Source organism: Oryx dammah, unplaced genomic scaffold (genome assembly GCF_014754425.2).
Source record: "Oryx dammah isolate SB20612 unplaced genomic scaffold, SCBI_Odam_1.1 HiC_scaffold_28, whole genome shotgun sequence".
NCBI lineage: Eukaryota > Metazoa > Chordata > Mammalia > Artiodactyla > Bovidae > Oryx > Oryx dammah.
In genome coordinates, this window is record NW_024070212.1 from 68,735,662 (window position 1) to 68,755,090 (window position 19,429).

The following is a 19,429-nucleotide window of genomic DNA, read 5'->3' on the forward strand; positions in this document are numbered from 1 at the left end:
TCCCTTTTTGGATATGTAATGTGCAAATATTTTCCTCCATTCTGTGGATTGCCTACTTTTGATGCACAAAATTTTAATGAAGTTGAGGTATTTCAGTTGTTTTGGAATATAATTATTTTGCAATGGTATGTTAGTTTCTGCTGTACAACAGTGTGAATTAGCTGTACATATGCATATATCCTCTCCCTGGGCTATTTGTTTTTGTGTGTGTTGTATGTGCTTTTGGTGTTATAACAAAGAAATCATTCAAAATCCTGTCATGAAGTTTTTTGCCCTGTGTCTTCCTCTAAGAATTTTATAGTTTTAGTCCTTATATTTAGACTGTTGATCCATTTGGGGTTACTTTTGCATACGATGCAAAGTAAGGGTCCAGTTTCACTTTTTTGCATACGGAATGCAGTTTTTCCAACATTTTGTTGAAAGGTTGTCCTTTCCCTATTGAATTGTTTTGATACCCATGTTGAAAGTCATTTGACCATACCTGCAGGAGTTTACATCTGGGCTCTCATGCTGTTTTGATTACCAAAGCTTTGCAGTAAGTTTTAAAATGGGGGCTTATGTGTGAGAAAAAGTGGATTTTAATATGGATTGCATTGCATTTGTAGATTACTTTGAATAGTAGCCTAACAATATTAAGTCTTCGAGTTCAGAAACACAGGATGTCTTTCCACTTGTGTTATCTTTCATTTCTTTCAGCAATGCCTTAAGGTTTCAATGTACAATTTCCTCACCTCTTTGGTTAAGTTTATTCTATGTATGGTAGTCTTCTTGATTCTATTATAAATGGAATTTTCTTAATTTCCTTTTTGGATTCTTTGAGAATGTGTAGAAAAACAAAAGATACTTGTGTATTGGCTTGTATTCTGTAATTTTGCTGAATTTGTCTATTCTGACAGGATTGGGGGCATGTCAGAGTGTGTATGTGTGTTTAAAATCTTCAAGATTTTTCTAAATATCAGATCATGTCCTCTATGAAGAGAGATAATTTTATTTCTACCTAATTTGCATGTCTTTTAATTCATTTCTTTGCCTAAATCATCTGGCTAGGACTTCCAGTACTATATTAAATACAAGAGACAAAAGTAGGTATCCTTGTCTTATTCATGATCTTAGAGGAAAATTTTTTCAGTATTTTACATTGACTGTGATGTTGTGTGTTATTTTCTTGTTATTTTCATTTGCTAAGTTTTGTCTGACTCTTTTGTGACTCCGTGGACTGTAGCACATCAGGATCATTTGTCCATAGGATTTCCCAGGCAAGAATACTAGGGTGGGTGGATTTTTCCTTCTCCAGGGAATCTTCCAACCCAGGAGTCAAATCGCTTCTCTTGCATTGGCAGGTGGAGTCTTTACCACTGAGCCGCCAGGGAAGCCCTTATATCTTCCCATATGATGTAAATTATGTTGAGGTTTGTGCATACATGCATGCTCAGTCATGTCTGACTGTGACCCCATGGACTGTAGCCCGCCAGGCTCCACTGTCCATGAGATTTTTCAGGCAAGAATACTGGAGTGGATGGCTATTTCCTTCTCCAGCTGACCTTCCCAAACCAGGGATTAAACCTGCGTCTCCTGCATTGACAGGTGGATTCTTTACCACTGAGCCAACAGGGAAGACCTTGTTGTTACCCTCAGTTCAGTTCAGTCACTCAGTTAGGTCCAGCTCTTTGTGACCCCATGGATGGCAGCACACCGGGCTTCCCTGTCCATCACCAACTCCCAGAGCTTGCTCAAACTCATGTCCATCGAGTCAGTGATGTCATCCAACCATCTCATCCTCTGCCGTCCCCTTCTCCTCCTGCCTTCAGTCTTTCCCAGCATGAGGGTCTTTTCCAATGAGTTAGTTCTTCACATCAGCTTCAGCTTCAGCATCAGTCCTTCTGATGAATATTCAGGACTGATTTCCTTTAGGATTGATTGGTTTGATCTTGCAGTCCAAGGGACTCGCAAGAGTCTTCTCCAACACCACAGTTCAAAAGCATCAATTCTTTGACACTCAGCTTTCTTTATAGTCCAATTCTCACATCCATACATGACTACTGGAAAAACCCATAGCTTTGACTAGTCAGACCTTTGTCAGCAAAGTAATGGTATTTTCCTATACTAACTTATGTTGAGATGTGTGCATGCATGTGTTCTCAGTGATGTCTGCCACTTTGTGACCCCATGGACTGTAGCCCACCAGGCTTCTCTGTCTGTGGGATTTTTCAGGCAAGAACACTGGAGTGGGTTTCCTCCTCCAGGGGATATTCCCAACCCAGGAGTAGAACCCAACTCTTGTGTGTCTCCTGCATTGACAGACAGATTCTTTATCACTGAGCCACTTAGCAAGCAAGGTAGTTTCCTTCTGTTCCCTGTTTGTTGGGTATTTTTTATCATCAAAATTCATTGAATTTTGGCATTTTTTATCATGCATTGATTGAGATAATGTGTTTTTTTTAATTCATTCTGTTAATGTATATTACATTGATTTTCATATATTGTACCATTTTTTGGATTTCAAGAATAATTCCCACTTGGTCTCAGTGTGTAATATTTTAAATATGCTGTTTAATTTTATTTTGTTGAGGATTTTTATGTCAATATTCATAAATTATATTCATTTTCATTATTTATAGTTTCTTTGTCTGGCTTTGGTATCAAGCTAATGTAACCTCATAGGAGTTAGGATATAATCCTTCCTCTTCAATTTTTTGGAAGAATTTGAGAAGTATTGCTGTTCATTCTTCTTCACTAAGGGAGCCATCTGGTCTTCAGCGTTCTTTGGGAAAATGTTGGGATGTCTTTGATTATTATTCAATCTTCTTGTGAATTATAAATCCATTTAGAATTTCTGTTTCTTCATGATTCATTGTTTGTAGTTGCATATTTCTAGGAATTTGACCATTTCTTCTAAGTTTTCCAATTTATTTGAATATAACTGTTTATAGTACTCATAATATTTTTTTATTTTTGTAATATTGATTAGTCCCCTTTGATTTCTGATTTTAGCTATTTGATCCTTATCTATGTTTTTCTCTTAGTCTTTCTAGATAAAGTTTTGCCAACTTTGCTTGCTTTTTTGAAGAAGCAAATCCTGTTTTCTGTGTTTTTCCTGTTTTTATAATTCTCTTTTGTTATTTCTATGCAAGTATTTATTATTTCCTTTTTTTCTGCTAGCTTTGAGTTTAGTTCATTCTTCTTTTTCTAATTCTATAAGCTATATAGTTTGTTTACTTCCAATCTTTCTCTTTCTGTAATGTGATCACTTTACACTTTATTCTTGCTTCTTGGCACTAATTTTGCTGCATCCCATAGTTTCAGTATACTGTGCATGCATTTTTATTTGCCTCAAGATATTTTATACTTTCCATTGTGATTTCTTCTCTGACTTATTGGCTCTTTAAGAGTATGCCATTTAACTTTCACAGATTTATGAATTTTCCATTTTTCCTTATGCTGTTGATTTTTTCATTCCCTTATGATTTCAAAATATATTTGGTATGATTTCAGTATTTTAACATTTTTTAAGACTTGTCTTATAGCCTTACATATTGGGTATCCTGGATTATGTCCCATATACACTTCAGAAAAATGTATATTCTGCTGTGGTTGACCGAGTGTTTTGCATATGTCTGTTAGGTCCAATTGATCTATAGTTTTGTTTGAATCTTCTGTTTACTTTTTGATCTCTCTGTTGTTCTATCCTGTATTGAAAGTGAGGCACTGAAGTCTCCTACCATTTATTGCAGAGATGTTTATGTCTGCTTTCAATTCTGTAAATGTTTGCATCATATATTTTGTGCATCTGAAGTCTGACACATGTGTGTTCATAATTATTATGTTTTGTTGGTTAACTCACCCTTTTATGTAATGTCTTTATTTTGTTATACAACATCTTTATTTTATTATATAATGTCTTTCATGTCTTTATTTTATTATAGAATATCCTTACTCAAGGTCTACTGGTTAAGTGTTAATATTGTCCAAAATTTACCTTCACAGAAACATCTGGAATAATGTGTGACCAAACATCTGAGTACCATGGCCTAAATTGTCATATAAAATTGACTATCAAAGGTAGTTTTACTAAATATAAAATTCTCAATGGACACCTTTTTTTTTTTTTAATTTCAGCATTTTAAATATATCATCCCACTGCCTTCTCGACTGTAAAGTTTCTGCTGATGCATTTGCTGGTTGTCTTATTGAAAATCCTTAGTATGTGATGACTCTCTCTTTTGGCTTTCAAATTTCTCACCTCATTTGGGACTTTTGACAGTTTTTTTTTTCTGTCTTTCAATATGAGTCTCATTTTGTTTATCTTCCTTGGGATTCATAGAGCTTCTTTGATTTGCAAATTCATGTATTTCCTCACATTTGAGAGTTCAGCCAGTTTTTCTTCAAGTAACCTTTCTGCTCCTTTCTCTCTTCTTTTTCTGGGAATTCCGTAATGAATATATTAGAACATTTTATGGGATTTTATAAGTTTTTTAGTCTCTGTTCACTTATCTTCATTCTCTTTTCATTTTGTTCCTCAGGCCCAATTATTTCAAATGACATCTTTAAATTTTGCTGATTCTGCTTTCTTTTTTAAAGGTCTATTTTTGAACCCTTCTCATGAACTTTTTGGGCTTTCCTGCTGGCTTCAGATGGTAAAGAATCCATCTGCAATGCAGGAGACCTGAGGTCAGACCCTGGGGTGGGAAGATTTCCTGGAGAAGGGACTGGCAATGCATTCCAGTATTCTTGCCTGGGGATTCCCCATGCACAGAGGAGCTGGGCAGGCTATAGTCCATAGGCTTACAAAGAGTCAGACATGACTGAATGACTAAGCACTGCACAGTAAACTTTTCAGTTTGGTTGTTTTATTTGTCTGCCCCCCACCAATTCTGTTTCTTTGATTATTTCTATGCCTTCATTGATATTTTATTCATGGATTGTTTTCCTTATTTCCTTTACTTCTTTGTCTATATCTTCCTTCATATCTTTGAGCAAATTTTAAAAGTGTTGTTTTAAAACTTTTGTCCAATAAAGCTGATATGAATGTTTCTTTGGGGAAAGTTTCTGGGTATTTATTTTTTTGTCCTTTGAATGGGCCTTGTTTCCCCATTTCCTTTGTATGCCTTGTTGAAAATGTGACATTTGTAAAATAGTCATATGTTCCAGTCTTTGCAGACTTGCATGGAAATCTCTTACTAGTTGCTACTGCTGCTGCTAAGTTGCTTCAGTCGTGTCCAACTCTGTGCGACCCCATAGACGGCAGCCCACCAGGCCTGCCCATTCCTGGGATTCTCCAGGCAAGAACACTGGAGTGGGTTACCATTTCCTTCTCCAATGCATGAAAGTGAAAAGTGAAAGTGAAGTCAGTCATGTCCAACTCTCCATGACCCCATGGACTGCAGCCTACCAGGCTCCTCCGTTCATGGGATTTTCCAGGCAAGAGTACTGGAGTGGGCTGCCATTTCCTTCTCCCTCTTACTAGTTAGTGAACCCGTTAAACTTGAGTTTAACCCAAGGTGAATATCCTTAAGGCTTTCTTGGGTCTTTTCTGCATTCTGTCTGGGTCAGTGAATCCCAGCTCTCCCACCCTTTTCCCTTTGGTAACCTTAAGTTTGTTTTCTATGTCTGTGAATCTATTTCCGTTTCCTAAATAAGTTCATTTGTGTCATTTTTTTAGATTCCACATATAAGTGATATCATTTGCTGTTTGCTTTTCTTTGTCTGGCTTGCTTCATTTATGATAATCTCTAGGTCCATCCATTTTGCTACAAATCACATTATTCTATTCTTTTTTACAATGGCACCCCACTCCAGTACTCTTGCCTGGAAAATCCCATGGGTGGAGGAGCCTGGTAGGCTGCAGTCCATGGGGTCGCTAAGAGTTGGATACGACTGAGCCACTTGACTTTCACTTTTCACTTTCATGCATTGGAGAAGGAAATGGCAACCCACTCCAGTGTTCCTACCTGGAGAATCCCAGGGACGGAGTAACCAAGTGGGCTGCGGTCTATGGGATCGCACAGAGTTGGACATGACTGAAGTGACTTAGCAGCAGCAGTGGCAGCAATATTACATTATATATAATATTCTATATATATGTACATATATATATAATATACATGCCACATCTACTTTTCAATTCCTCTGTTGATGAACACTTAAGTTGCTTCCATGTCATGACAATTTTAAATAGTACTTCGATGAACATTGGGTTGGATGTATCTTTTTAGATTATGTCTTTCTCCAGATATATGCCTAGGAATGGGATTGAGGGATCATATAGTAGCTCTATTTTTAGTTTATTAAGGATCTTCCATATTATTCATCATGGTTTTACCAGTTTACATTCCCATAAACAATGTAGTGGTTTGTTTTTTCTGCACACCATCTTCAGCATTTATTATTTATAGACTTTTTTTATGTTGGCTATTCTGACTGGTGTGAGATGATACCTAACTGTAGTTTTGATTTGAACTTCTCTAATAATTGGCAATGTTGACTATCTTTTTAGGTACCATATGGCCATCTGTATGTATTCTTTGGAGAAATGTCTATTTAGATTTTCTACCCATTTTTTTTGCACTCTAATCCTAGGTTTATTCAACACAATTATTTTATTCTATACAACAAAATGGAAACACAGCATTATCTAAAGTGCTGCAAAGTTAAAAAACTAAAAACAGAAAATTAATAATACTGACTGTACAAGAAAAGCCAGAAAAGAATGTACATGTTGCCAAGGTAACTTGCACAACCTCCATGAATACCAAAACCACAGGGGGTTTTGTGATGATGTATCGAGCTGGCTTTCAACTTACTCACCATTTCGGAAAGAAAGGGAGATGTGGGTGTGTTTGTGTGCACACATGTGTATACACATGAGTACATGTGAAAAGAATCATTTTGGGCAGATAACAGGCAGTGTTTGACCCTAGAGATCAGAGGACTCAAGCAGGGAAACAGGACCAGGCTAACAGGAAAGGCAGTTGTGTAAAAGCATTCCCTTTCCCATAGGACTCTGCAGGCCAGCAGGTTAGAGCCTGATCAGACCACCAGAGGGGCCCCAGATCATCTGTGGAATGGCAAAACAAGCTCCCACCTGGAGCTGTAACACCACTTGAAGCCCTCTGTTCATCCCTGCTGACTCTACTGCTAAACTGACTCTCAGGAACTGGAAGTGTGGAATCTTTCTAGCCAGAAAACTAGAGGTCATCCTTACAAGCACAACCCCAATCCAGCATCATGCCTGCAACCCAAATCATGCTGACAGGAAATATCTCAGTTGGTTGCTTCACTTTCGAAGCCTGCCCCCAAGTGAGGGATTTCTTTCCTGGCAATACTCCTTTGGCTAGAAAAGTGACGAGAGTGTGTTGGATGGGATACAAGTCACAGGGGCAGGACTTCAGTGACCCTGCTTATAGGGAAGAGTCAGAGCTGGATTGGCTCCTTTGGCGTGCCGCAGGAGGAGCAGAAGGAGCCTTTGCAAAGAGGCCCTCTGCCAAGGGGAAAGCGACCTTCTCATCCTGTGCCATGTGGGAGGTGGTAGTAGCATTCTCCTGAGAGGACAGACTGTAATTGCCAGTGGAGCTGGCCGAGGCCAGGGGACCAGCACAGCAGTGGCAGTGCTCTCCTGACCATCGATTTGTCCTCCATCCATGTGCTTCAGTGCCTTTTCCACCTCATCTGGATTCTCAGACGCCATTTATATGTTGTCTTTAGACAGGAGGGGGTGCATCCTTTCCACAGACATGTCAGTCATCAATTTTCCCAGAGTTGGAGTGTATCTGCATGATGTGATCCTTGGTCACATTCATGGTGAGCCTCCTGATGTGCACTTTGGTGGGTTTGGGGGAAGGTTTCTGCCTTTTCTTTTTGTTTTCTTTTCTTTTGGGAGGTTTGAATTTGGAGGGGGAGTCCCACCTGTTGTCATATTTGCCCTGAGAAGGACTCTGAGAGCCAGAGGTGCTGCTGGAGCTGGAGATGCAGGATATGATGGAACTTCTGAGAGGCTGGATGCTGAGGATGAGTGGGAGCTGCTGCTGGAGCCCGTGCTGGGGCCCAAACTGGAGATGGAGCCAACTTGAGACCTGGTGCTGCTGCTACCGCTGGAAGCACTGCACCACTTTTGAGTTTCATACCAGTCATGATCCTTCTCTCCTTGGTGGTCACTTCATCTCTAGAGTGATCCTTGGAGTTTTATCAGCGTGATCTTTGCATTTGGCAGGGGAAGGAGCAGGAACCCTAGTGCTGGACCTTTTATTGTTTCTTTGACTCGTAGCAAACTTCTCTTTCACCTCTAATAAATCCATTCTCCCCTTCTGACGTGTTCAAAGCAGCAATGGGGACCTCACTTATCTGAACTCTCACTTCTAACTTGAGTCTGAGAAATGATCCCTGATCAAGTGAAATTTACACCAAAATGCAGAATCTTCCCATCTCCATAACCTCCTCCAGCTGTACTCAGCCGCTGAAGCCAGCCATTTCTCTGTTCTGCCCATTTATTGATTGGATTGTTTTACTTGTTTGTTTATTGAGTTGTATGAGCTGCTTGTATATTTTAATTTGAGATTAATCTCTTGTCAGTTACATCATTTGCTAATATTTTCTCTGACCCTATAGGTCTTTTTGTTTTATGGTTTCCTTTGCTATGCAAAAGCTTTTAAGTTTAATTAGGTCCCATTTGTTTATTTTTCTTTTATGTCCCCAGGTGAAATGTCCTGATTTCCCAAAGAGTTTCTACCTAGCTTTATTTTGGGATCTCAGATTTTCAATTTGTATTTCTCAGTCCACACTGCTTTCCCCTGGGGTCTGTGGATCAGCAGTTCCCTGCAGTTTTTACAGTGTTCACCACTGTTTCTTTGGTTTCTAGCCTGGAATCTTTATTTCCATTTCTCTTCTGATCTTTGGGTCAGGTGAGAGACAAACTAGTCAATCAGGCACCCCAAAACAAGCTAGAACATTCCAAAAAAATTCTACTCTGTTCTTTCCATCGTAAGTAAGAACTGGCAATGGGTTGATTTCTCCTGACTCTGCTTCACCACACTGGGAAAGGAATCAGTTCAGTTCAGGTCAGTTCAGTTACTCAGTCATGTCCGACTCTGCTACGCCAAGAACTGCAGCATGCCAGGCCTCCCTGTCCATCAACAACTCCCGGAGTTCACTCAAACTCATGTCCATCGAGTTGGTGATGCCATCCAGCCATCTCATCCTCGGTCATCCCTTTCTCCTCCTGCCCCCAATCCCTCCCAGCATCAGAGGCTTTTCCAATGAGTCAACTCTTCACATGAGGTGGCCAAAATACTGGAGTTTCAGCTGTAGTATCATTCCTTCCAAAGAACACCCAGGACTGATCTCCTTTAGAATGGACTGGTTGGATCTCTTTGCAGTCCAAGGGACTCTCAAGAGTCTTCTCCAACACCACGGTTCAAAAGCATCAGTTCTTCAGTGCTCAGGTTTCTTCACATTCCAACACTCACATCCATACATGACTACTGGAAAAACTATAGCCTTGACTAGACAGACCTTTGTTGGCAAAGTAATGTCTCTGCTTTTCAATGTGCTATCTAGGTTGCTCATAACTTTCCTTCCAAGGAGTAAGCATCTTTTAATTTCATGGCTGTAATCACCATCTGCAGGGATTTTGGAGCCCAAAAAGATAAACTCAGACACAGTTTCCACTGTTTCCCCATCTATTTGCCATGAAGTGATGGGACCAGATGCTATAATCTTAGTTTTTTGAATGTTGAGCTTTAAGCAATTTTTTCACTCTCTTCTTTCACTTTCATCAAGAGGCTTTTTAGTTCCTCTTCAACTTTCTGCCATAAGGGTGGTGTCATCTGCATATCAGAGGTTATTGATATTTCTCCCAGCAATCTTGATTCCAGCTTGTGCTTCTTCCAGTCCAGCGTTTCTCATGATGTACTCTGCATAGAAGTTAAATAAGCAGGGTGACAGTATATAGCCTTGACGTACTCCTTTTCCTATTTGGAACCAGTCTGTTGTTCCATGTCCAGCTCTAACTGTTGATTCCTGACCTGCATATAGGTTTTTTTAAGAGGCAGGTCAAGTAGTGTGGTATTCCCATCTCTTTCAGAATTTTCCACAGTTTATTGTGGTCCACACAGTCAAAGGCTTTGGCATAGTCAATAAAGCAGAAATAGATGTTTTTCTGGAACTCTCTTGCTTTTTCCATGATCCAGCAGAAGTTGGCAATTTGATCTCTGGTTCTTCTGCCTTTTCTAAAACCAGCTTGAACATCAGGAAGTTCACGGTTCACGAACTGCTGAAGCTTGGTTTGGAAAATTTTAAGCATTACTTTACTAGCGTATGAGATGAGTGCAATTATGCGGTAGTTTGAGCATTCTTTGGCATTGCCTTTCTTTGGGATTGAAATGAAAATTGACCTTTACCAGTCCTGTGGCCACTGTGAGTTTTCCAAATTTGCAGGCATATTGAGTGCAGCCCTTTCACAGCATCATCCTTCAGGATTTGAAATAGCTCAACTGAAATGCTATCACCTCCACTAGCTTTGTTCATACTGATGCTTTCTAAGGCCCACTTGACTTCACATTCCAGGATGTCTGGCTCTAGCTGAGAGCACACCATCATGATTATCCAGGTCATGAAGATCTTTTTTGTACAGTTCCTCTGTGTATTCTTGCCACCTTTTCTTAATGTCTTCTGCTTCTGTTAGGTCCATACCATTTCTGTCCTTTATCAAGCCTATCTGCATGAAATGTTCCCTTGGTATCTCTAATTTTCTTGAAGAGATCTCTAGTCTTTCCCAATCTGTTGTTTTCCTCTATTTCTTTGCATTGATCACTGAGGAAGGCTTTCTTATCTCCCCTTGCTATTCTTTGGGACTCTGCATTCAGATGCTTATATTTTTCCTTTTCTCCTTTGCTTTTCACTTCTCTTCTTTTCACAGCTATTTGTAAGGCTTCCTCAGACAGCCATTTTGGTTTTTTGCATTTCTTTTCCATGGGGATGGTCTTGATACCTGTCTCCTGTACAATGTTACGAACCTCAGTCGATAGTTCATCAGGCACTCTATCTATCAGATCTAGTCCCTTAAGTCTATTTCTCACTTCCACTGTATAATCATAAGGGATTTGATTTAGGTCATACCTGAATGGTCTAGTGGTTTTCCCTACTTTCTTCAATTTACGTCTGAATTTGGTAATAAGGAGTTCATGATCTGAGCCATAGTCAGCTCCTGGTCTTGTTTTTGCTGACTGTATAGAGCTTCTCCATCTTTGGCTGCAAAGAATATAATCAATCTGATTTCAGTGTTGACCATCTGGTGATGTCCATGTGTAGAGTCTTCTCTTGTGTTGTTGGAAGAGGGTGGTTGCTATGACCAGTGCATTTTCTTGGCAAAACTCTATTAGTCTTTGCCCTGCTTCATTCCGCATTCCAAGGCCAAATTTGCCTGTTACTCCAGGTGTTTCTTGACTTCCTACTTTTGCATTCCAGTCCTCTATAATGAAAAGGACATCTTTTTTGGGTGTTAGTTCTGAAAGGTCTTGTAGGTCTTCATAGAACTGTTCAACTTCAGCTTCTTCAGTGTTACTGGTTGGGGATAGACTTGGATTACTGTGATATTGAATGATTTGCCTTGGAAATGAACAAAGATCATTCTGTCATTTTTGAGACTGCATCCAAGTACTGCATTAAAGACTTTTGTTGACCATGATGGCTACCCCATTTCTTCTAAGGGATTCCTGCCCGCAGTAGTAGATATAATGGTCATCTGAGTTAAATTCACCCATTCCAGTCCATTTTAGTTCGCTGACGTTCGCTCTTGCCATCTCCTGTTTGACTGCCTCCAATTTGCCTTGTTTCATGGACCTAACATTCCAGGTTCCTATGCGATAGTGCTCTTTACAGCCTTGGATCTTGCTTCTATCACCAGTCACAAACAACTGGGTATTGTTTTTGCTTTGGCTCCATCCCTTCATTCTTTCTGGAGTTATTTCTCCACTGATCTCCAGTAGCATATTGGGCACCTACTGACCTGGCGAGTTCCTGTTTCAGTATCCTATCATTTTGCCTTTTCATACTGTTCATGGGGTTTTAAAGGCAAGAATACTGAAGTGGTTTGCCATTCCCTTCTCCAGTGGACCACATTCTGTCAGATTCTCTACCATGACCCGCCCATCTTGAGTAGCCCCCCACGGCATGGCTTGGTTTCATTGAATTAGACAAGGCTGTGTCATGAGATTAGACTGAATAGGGAGCTACAAATAAAGATATTATGAAATTATTACTTTTCTGTCAATTTATTAATAAATATTTTCATTAAATATTAATAAGTATTATCATTCTAATAAAATATATTTTCTGCCATATGTTTCTACATCTAAATGATCCCTTGAAATATCTGACTCTTTTGAAAGTGGCTTTTTCTGAATTGAATGCTTACTTAGTTGCTGTAAATCATCGATCATATCCAGAGCTTGTATAAAGCTGTTTTAGCCATTCTGTAGTTATTTGATTTTCCTGTGAAAAATTGAGGATATGGGTGGTACTCTCTTAGATTCCTAGTCTACCATCTTTCTGACCCATTATTCTTGTATTTATTTCATCCATTATATCTATTTCATTTTCTCTTTCTAGAATCCCTATTATTCAGACAGACCTCTTGGACTGATCCTCTTACTTTCCTACTTTTTATAACCTATTTCCTCCTTTCTTAATTTTCCCTCTTGTATGGAATATTTACTGAGTTTTTCCTTCTAATTCTTTTTAAAATTATGTAATCAAAATTCTAAAATGCTCACTAAAATACACAACAGTTCCTAGTTAATAGATGCAATTGAGTTAATAGATGCAATTCATTCTCCTTATCTTAGAATACTAATATCACATAGATTTGATGTTTTTTATTGGAGTATAGTTGCCTTACACTCCTGTGTCAATTTCTGCTGTACAGCATAGTAAATCAGCCATACTTAGAAATATAGCCCCTCTTTTTTGGATTTCCTTCCCATTTAGGTCACCATAGAGCACTGAGTTCTCTGTAAAACTTGGTATGAGGACCTTCATTTCCCAATTTTTCAGTGAGGTACCCCGGAATCCTTAGCTGTACTTATGTCCCTGGATATAGAATCTCTCTAGTTTAACTTTTCTGCAAAGTGAATCTTTAATCTCCCATCTCCTACAAAGGGATGGAAGAGTCACTTGGTTACATATGGTTGCCAAAAGTTCTGTTGACATAATTATGCCTTTAAAACAATTATTTAAGTCATGTTTCCAATTCTCTGCCTTTTTAGTGTTCTGTATTGTGAATCAGCTTTCTTCTTGTTTCCTTGAAGTAAATTTAAACTTTATAATATTTGTTGTCCATTACCTCTTATTCATCTGCTTTCCTGCTTCCAGTTTTTTTTTTTTTTTTTATACGTCACTGCTATTTTCTTTCTTTCTTTCTCATTGTCTTTACATGTTTTTTCCATTTTTTATTATGGTACTCAGTTGCAGGGAGGAAGCAAAAAATTAATATGTTGAAACAATTTAACTTATTCTTTTTAATCTGAAATCAATATTGATATTTAAAATTGAGCTGACTAGTATTCACAATTTATATTAGATATGTGAAAAGAAGGTAAGATAAGAATGTGAAAAGGAGGGAATATGAAGTTTTGGAACATACATTCTGTTAGAGACAAGGGAGTTTTAACCCTTGGAAAATGTCAGTTATAAATTATGCTGAATTCTGATTGACTTCCCTCTAAAGTGAATACTTTTTGTAGCCATCATCAGCGGATCATGAAGATTAAAATGTGTTAACCATCCCAGATAATGTCACATTGTAACATTTAATTTAATTTATTGTTTCCCTTTTATAGATGAGGAAAGTGAGTTTAAAGAACTAAGATAGTTTACTCAAGGTCATATAATCCATAAGTGCCAGAGCTTTGCTATTCCCAGGCTGTTTCCTGATTCAATCATGATGCCTCCTGAGGACCATAAATGTATCACTATGAAATAATTAAAATCATATGCATCAGAATATGGTTGTATTAGATTAAGCTATCTGAATCCATGAAGCCTAATAAAATCTGTCACTCCCTCTGTCATTCCAAATATTGTGGGACCACCCATTTTATATAAAATTCTATTAATTATTTTCTATTTATTCTAATATTCCTGATGTTTAAAAAAAGCCATGAGAGTTAAAGAGTATCTTACTTATCTAAAATCATTATACTTATCTAAAAACATCGGAATTAGAGTAAAAAATAACATTTCTCCCTATATTTTTAAATTTAAATCAAAGACAATTACCTTATACTTGCTTTAACAAATTCGTCAATTTTAAGCAGCTAGAAACTATACTGATGTTACTTCAACAGTTTAGTATTATTTTTTTGCATAAGATTTTATCAATTCAGTATTAAAGATCACTTTTATTTTTTTTAACTAAGTTATATTTTCTGTTGCTTTCCAATTGCATTTTTATATTTAGGATTATCTTAAACCATTCTGCCAAATCTATACAATAATATATTCAAATATATAGTCAAAGTGATATAGGATGAGAAATACTTTTCTACTGAGCAGTGTTTCTCCTTTCTTCAGTATAAAAATTTCCTTTCAGAATGATTGGTATAATTTCTTTCTCTGACCATATTCAAGTGTGAGTTCAATAAACCTTAGTTTGAAAGATTAGGAAGTTTGACAGTCTCTTTCTACTATTTAGTTAATATCAGGTAATACCATTGTGTTTATGATGCAAACCTTTCTGCACTAGTTAATTCATTTCCTCTAAAATGAAAGATGAGCAATTCTGGGAGTACTGAGTGAGAGCAGTGCTTTTGCAATCCCACAGGAAGCGCCATCTTTTAACTTTCATGATTTTCATAAGAAGAAACTTTTTCAATCCCAGCTTATACCTACTCTTTGGTTTTTGTAAAAAAAAAAAAAAGTAGTTATGACAAATTCTTAAGTCCATTGGATCAAACTTTGCATAGTTATTCAAATATTCTATTTTTATTATCCAATTACTTCTGCCTGCTGATTTTTCTTTTGTCTACTTAACCAAGAATTAAAAGAGATATATTGAAATCTTCCACTATAATTGTGAATTTGTTTGCTTCTCCTTAATTCTGTCAAATTTTGTTTTCCTCATTTTGAGGTTATTTTATTAAGTACCTACCTGATTATAATTGATACATACTTTTGGTAAGTTGAACCTTTTATTATTATATATTTACCTTCTCTGTTCCTAATAATGTTTTTTTCTTCATATTTTCTATTGTCTGATGTTAGTATATATGCTCTATATTTTAGTTTAAATTTTCCATATTTTCATCCTTTCATTTTGAATTTATATATATATATATATATATATATATATAATGAAAATAGGAAATTGCTGGTCCAGTTCTGTAGTCCATTTATTTTTACTATATTTATTGAGATAACTGGGCCTATTTCTAGCTTCTACTTTTTTCCAGTTCTAATCTTGTTTACTTTCTTGTTTTTTCATAACAAGTATCTATATTTTTCCATTTCTTTGACTTATTATTTTGAAATAATTTCAAATTACAGAAAAGACACATATATTACAAATTATTCCTAAATGCCCTTCACCTCTTCCCCAGATGTTATCATCTTATATAATCATCGCACAGTTATCAAAACAGGAATTTAATTAACATTCATGCCATACTGGTGGTTCAGATGGTAAAAAATCTGCCTGCAGTGTGAGAAACCCAGGTTCAATCCTTCCAGTCAGGAAGATCCCCTGGAGAAGGAAATGGTAACCCATTCCAGTATTCTTGCCTGGAGTATTCCATGGACAGAGGAACCTGGAGGATTACCGTCCATAGTGTTGCAAAGAGTCTTGCAGGACTGAGTGACTTTCATACAATCCTATTAATTTATCTGTGAACCATATTCATGTTTTACCAGTTGTGTAATGTTTTTGATTTGTCCAGGATCCAGTCCTAATATTGCCTAGGTTTTAGTTGTATCATTTTTGTTTGATTTTAATTTTAAAATCTTTTTTTAAGAAACTACAAATCTCATTATTTGTTGACCTTACTTTCCATATCTTTTGTAGCATCTCTTTGATTTATTTCTTAACTTGCTGCACCTCACTTTTCTTCAAAAGTATTTATTACATGAGGCTATAGTAGAAAACCTTTCACCTTTTATCCTAGACACTAATTTTTTACCTCATATTTGAACAATAAGTTGACTAAATTTTTAAGTCTATGTTTAAGATTATTTTCTTTCTATACAAGCATACCTCAGTTTTTTTTTTTTCTGTTTTGTGAATATGCATTTTTACCAACTGAAGATTTATGGCAAAACTGCATCAAGCAAGTCTCCTAAGCACTGTTTTTCTAACCACATTTGCTCTCTTTGTGTATGTTTCACATTTTGGTAATTCTTGCAGTATTTCAAACTTTGTAAGTATTAAATTTGTTATGGTGATCTGTAAGTATATTTGATGTTGCTATTATAATTGCTTTGGGACATCACAAACCATGCCCATAAAAATGACTAACTTAATCAATAGCTATCATATGTGTTCTGACTCTTCCACCCACCAGCCATTCACCCATGTCTCCCCCTCTCTTTGAGCTTCCCTTATTCCTTGAGACACAAAAATAGTGAAATTAGGCCAATTAATAACCCTACAGTGGCCTCTAAATGTTCAAGTAAAGGAAGATTCACACATCTCTAACTATAAATCAATAGCTAGGAATGATTTAGGTCACCACAGAGCATTGAGTAGAGTTCCCTGTGCTAGGGAACAGTAGGTCCTCATTAGTTCTCTATTTTATACATAGTATCAAGAGTGTATGTACATCAATCTCAATCTCCTAATTAATCCCAGCCCCCATTTCCCCTTTGGTATCCATATGTTTGTTCTGTACATCTGTGTCTATTTCTGCTTTGCAAATAAGATCATGTATGCCATTTTTATAGATCCTACATATATGTGTTATCCAGGTGATATGCACCTATCCAGAGCTGATTTGCTTTGCTGTATAGTAGAAACACAACATTGTAAAGCAAATATACTCTGATTAGTTTTAAACAGAATAGAAAAAGATATCTGTGGGGCTTCCCAGATGGTACTAGTGGTAAAGAACCTGTCTGCCAGTGCAGGAGACATAAGAACTGTGGGTTCGATCCCTGGGTAGGGAAGATCCCCGGGAGAAGGAAATGGCAGCTCACTCCAGTATTCTTGCCTGGAGAATTGCATGGAGAGAAGAGTGTGGTGGGCTACGGTCCATGGAGTCACAAAGAGTCGGACATGACTGAAGCAACTTAGCAGCAGCATCTGAATAACTTTGCTACACAGCAGAAACTAACACAACATTGTAAATCAATTATATTTCAGTTAAAAAAATTTAAAACTAGAAATGATTAAGTTTATTGAGAATGGCAAGTTTTGCTGGGCATTTTGCACTAGTTAGCCAAATTGTAAATGCAAAGGATGCATTTTTGAAGGAAATTAAAAATGCTACTGGAGAAGGAAATGGCAACCAACTCCAGTATTCTTGCTTGGAGAATCCCATGGACAGAGGAGCCTAGTGGGCTACAGTCCATGGGGTCTCAAAGAGTCGGACACGACTCAACGATTAAACCGCCACCACCAAAAATGCTACTCCAGTGAACACGTGAATAATGAGAAAGTGAAACATCCTTACTACTGATACTTAGAAAGTTTTAGTGGTCTGGATAGAAAATTAAGTCAATAACAACATTCCCTTAAGCCAAAGCTTAATCCAGAGCAAGACTCTAACTCTCTTCAATTCTGTGCATGACAAGAGAGGTGAGGAAGCTGCAGAGGAAAAGTTTGAAGCTACCACAGTTTGGTTTATGAGACTGAAGGAAAGAAGCCATCTCTGTAAAATTTAAGTGCAAGATGAAGTGCCAAGTGCTGATGTAGAAGTTGTAACAAGTTACCCGGAACATCTTTCCAAGGTAATTAATGAAAGTGGCTACACTAAACAACAGATTTCTAATGCAGCCTTATATTGGAAAAGGATGCCATTGAAGACTTTCATAGTTGGCGAGGAAAAGTCAATGTTTGGATTCAAAGGTCAGGATGACTCTTTTATTATTGGCTAACACAGTTAGGGACTTTAAGTTGAAGCCAATGCTAATTTACCATCCTAAAAATACTAGGATTATTAGAGTTGCAACCTTAAATCATCTCTGTGTTCTATTACTAGAACAATAAAGCTTAGATGACAATAACATGGTTTCCTGAATATTAAGTCTACTGTTTAGACCTACTGCTTAAAAAGGAAAAAAGATTGCTTTCAAACTTTTACTACTCATTGGCAGTGCAGCTGGTCATCCAATAGTTCTGATTGAGATGTACAATGAGATTAATGTCACTCTGATGCCATAGTATTCTATGGTCCATTTATCAAGAAGTAATTTTGACTTTCAAGTCTTATTTTCAGAAATACATTTTGTAAGGCTATAGCTACATTGGTTAGCAATTCCTCTGATTGATCTTTTCAAAGTAAATTGAAAACCTCCTGGAAAGGATTCACCATTCTAGATGCTCTTAAGGACACTTGTGATTTATGGGAGGAGGTCAAAATACCAGCATTAATAGGCATTTCAAAGAAGTTGATTCCAACCCTCCTCGATGACTTTGAAGGGTTTAAAGACTTCAGGGAAGAAAGTAACTGTGGATTTTGTGGAAATAGCAAAAGAATTAGAAGTGGAGACTAATGATCTCACTGAACTGCTTCAATCTTACCATAAAACTTGAAAAAATGAGGAGTTGCTTCTTACAGATGAGCAAAGTGATTTATTGAGGTTGTATCTACACCTGGTGAAGATGCTGTGAAGATGGTGGAAATGACCCAAAAGGATTTAGAATATTACATAAACTTAGTGGCTAATGCAGCAGCAGGGTTTCAGAGGATTGACTTCAATTTTGAAAGTTCTACCGTGGGTGGCTCAGACATAAAGCATCCTCCTGCAATGCAGGAGACCTGTGTTTGATCCTTGGGTTGGGAAGATCCCCTGGAGGAGGGCATGGCAACACCACTTCAGTATTCTTGTATGGAGAATCCCCATGGACAGAGGAGCCTGGCAGGCTACAGTTCACAGGGTTGCAAAGAGTTGGACATAACTAAGTGACTGAGCACACAGATTGTGGGAAAATATGTTATAAAGAAATTGCTTGTGAAAGGAAGAGTAGATTGAAGAGGTAAATTTCATTACCATCTTATTTTAAGTGCCACAGCCTCACTGACCTTTAGCAACCACCACCCTCCAGCCAACAGCCATCAATGTCAGGGCAAGATCCCCCGTGACTTGCTGAAATCTCAGATAATGGTTAGCAGTTTTTAGTAATAAAGTACTTTTAACTAAGATATATATATTTTTCAACATGATACTTTTGCACACTTAATAGACTATACTATTGTGTAAATATAATTTTATATGCACTGGGAAACCA

The 19,429-nt window shown here is 37.4% G+C and overlaps 1 protein-coding gene and 1 pseudogene across 1 annotated transcript in view; one reads left to right on the forward strand and one right to left on the reverse strand.

Moving 5' to 3' along the window:
* Positions 1-19,429, forward strand: part of LRRIQ3 (leucine rich repeats and IQ motif containing 3) — a 193,771-nt gene that overhangs the window by 114,886 nt on the left and 59,456 nt on the right. The window lies entirely within an intron of this gene.
* LOC120855403 lies at positions 7,398-8,291 on the reverse strand (annotated as a pseudogene).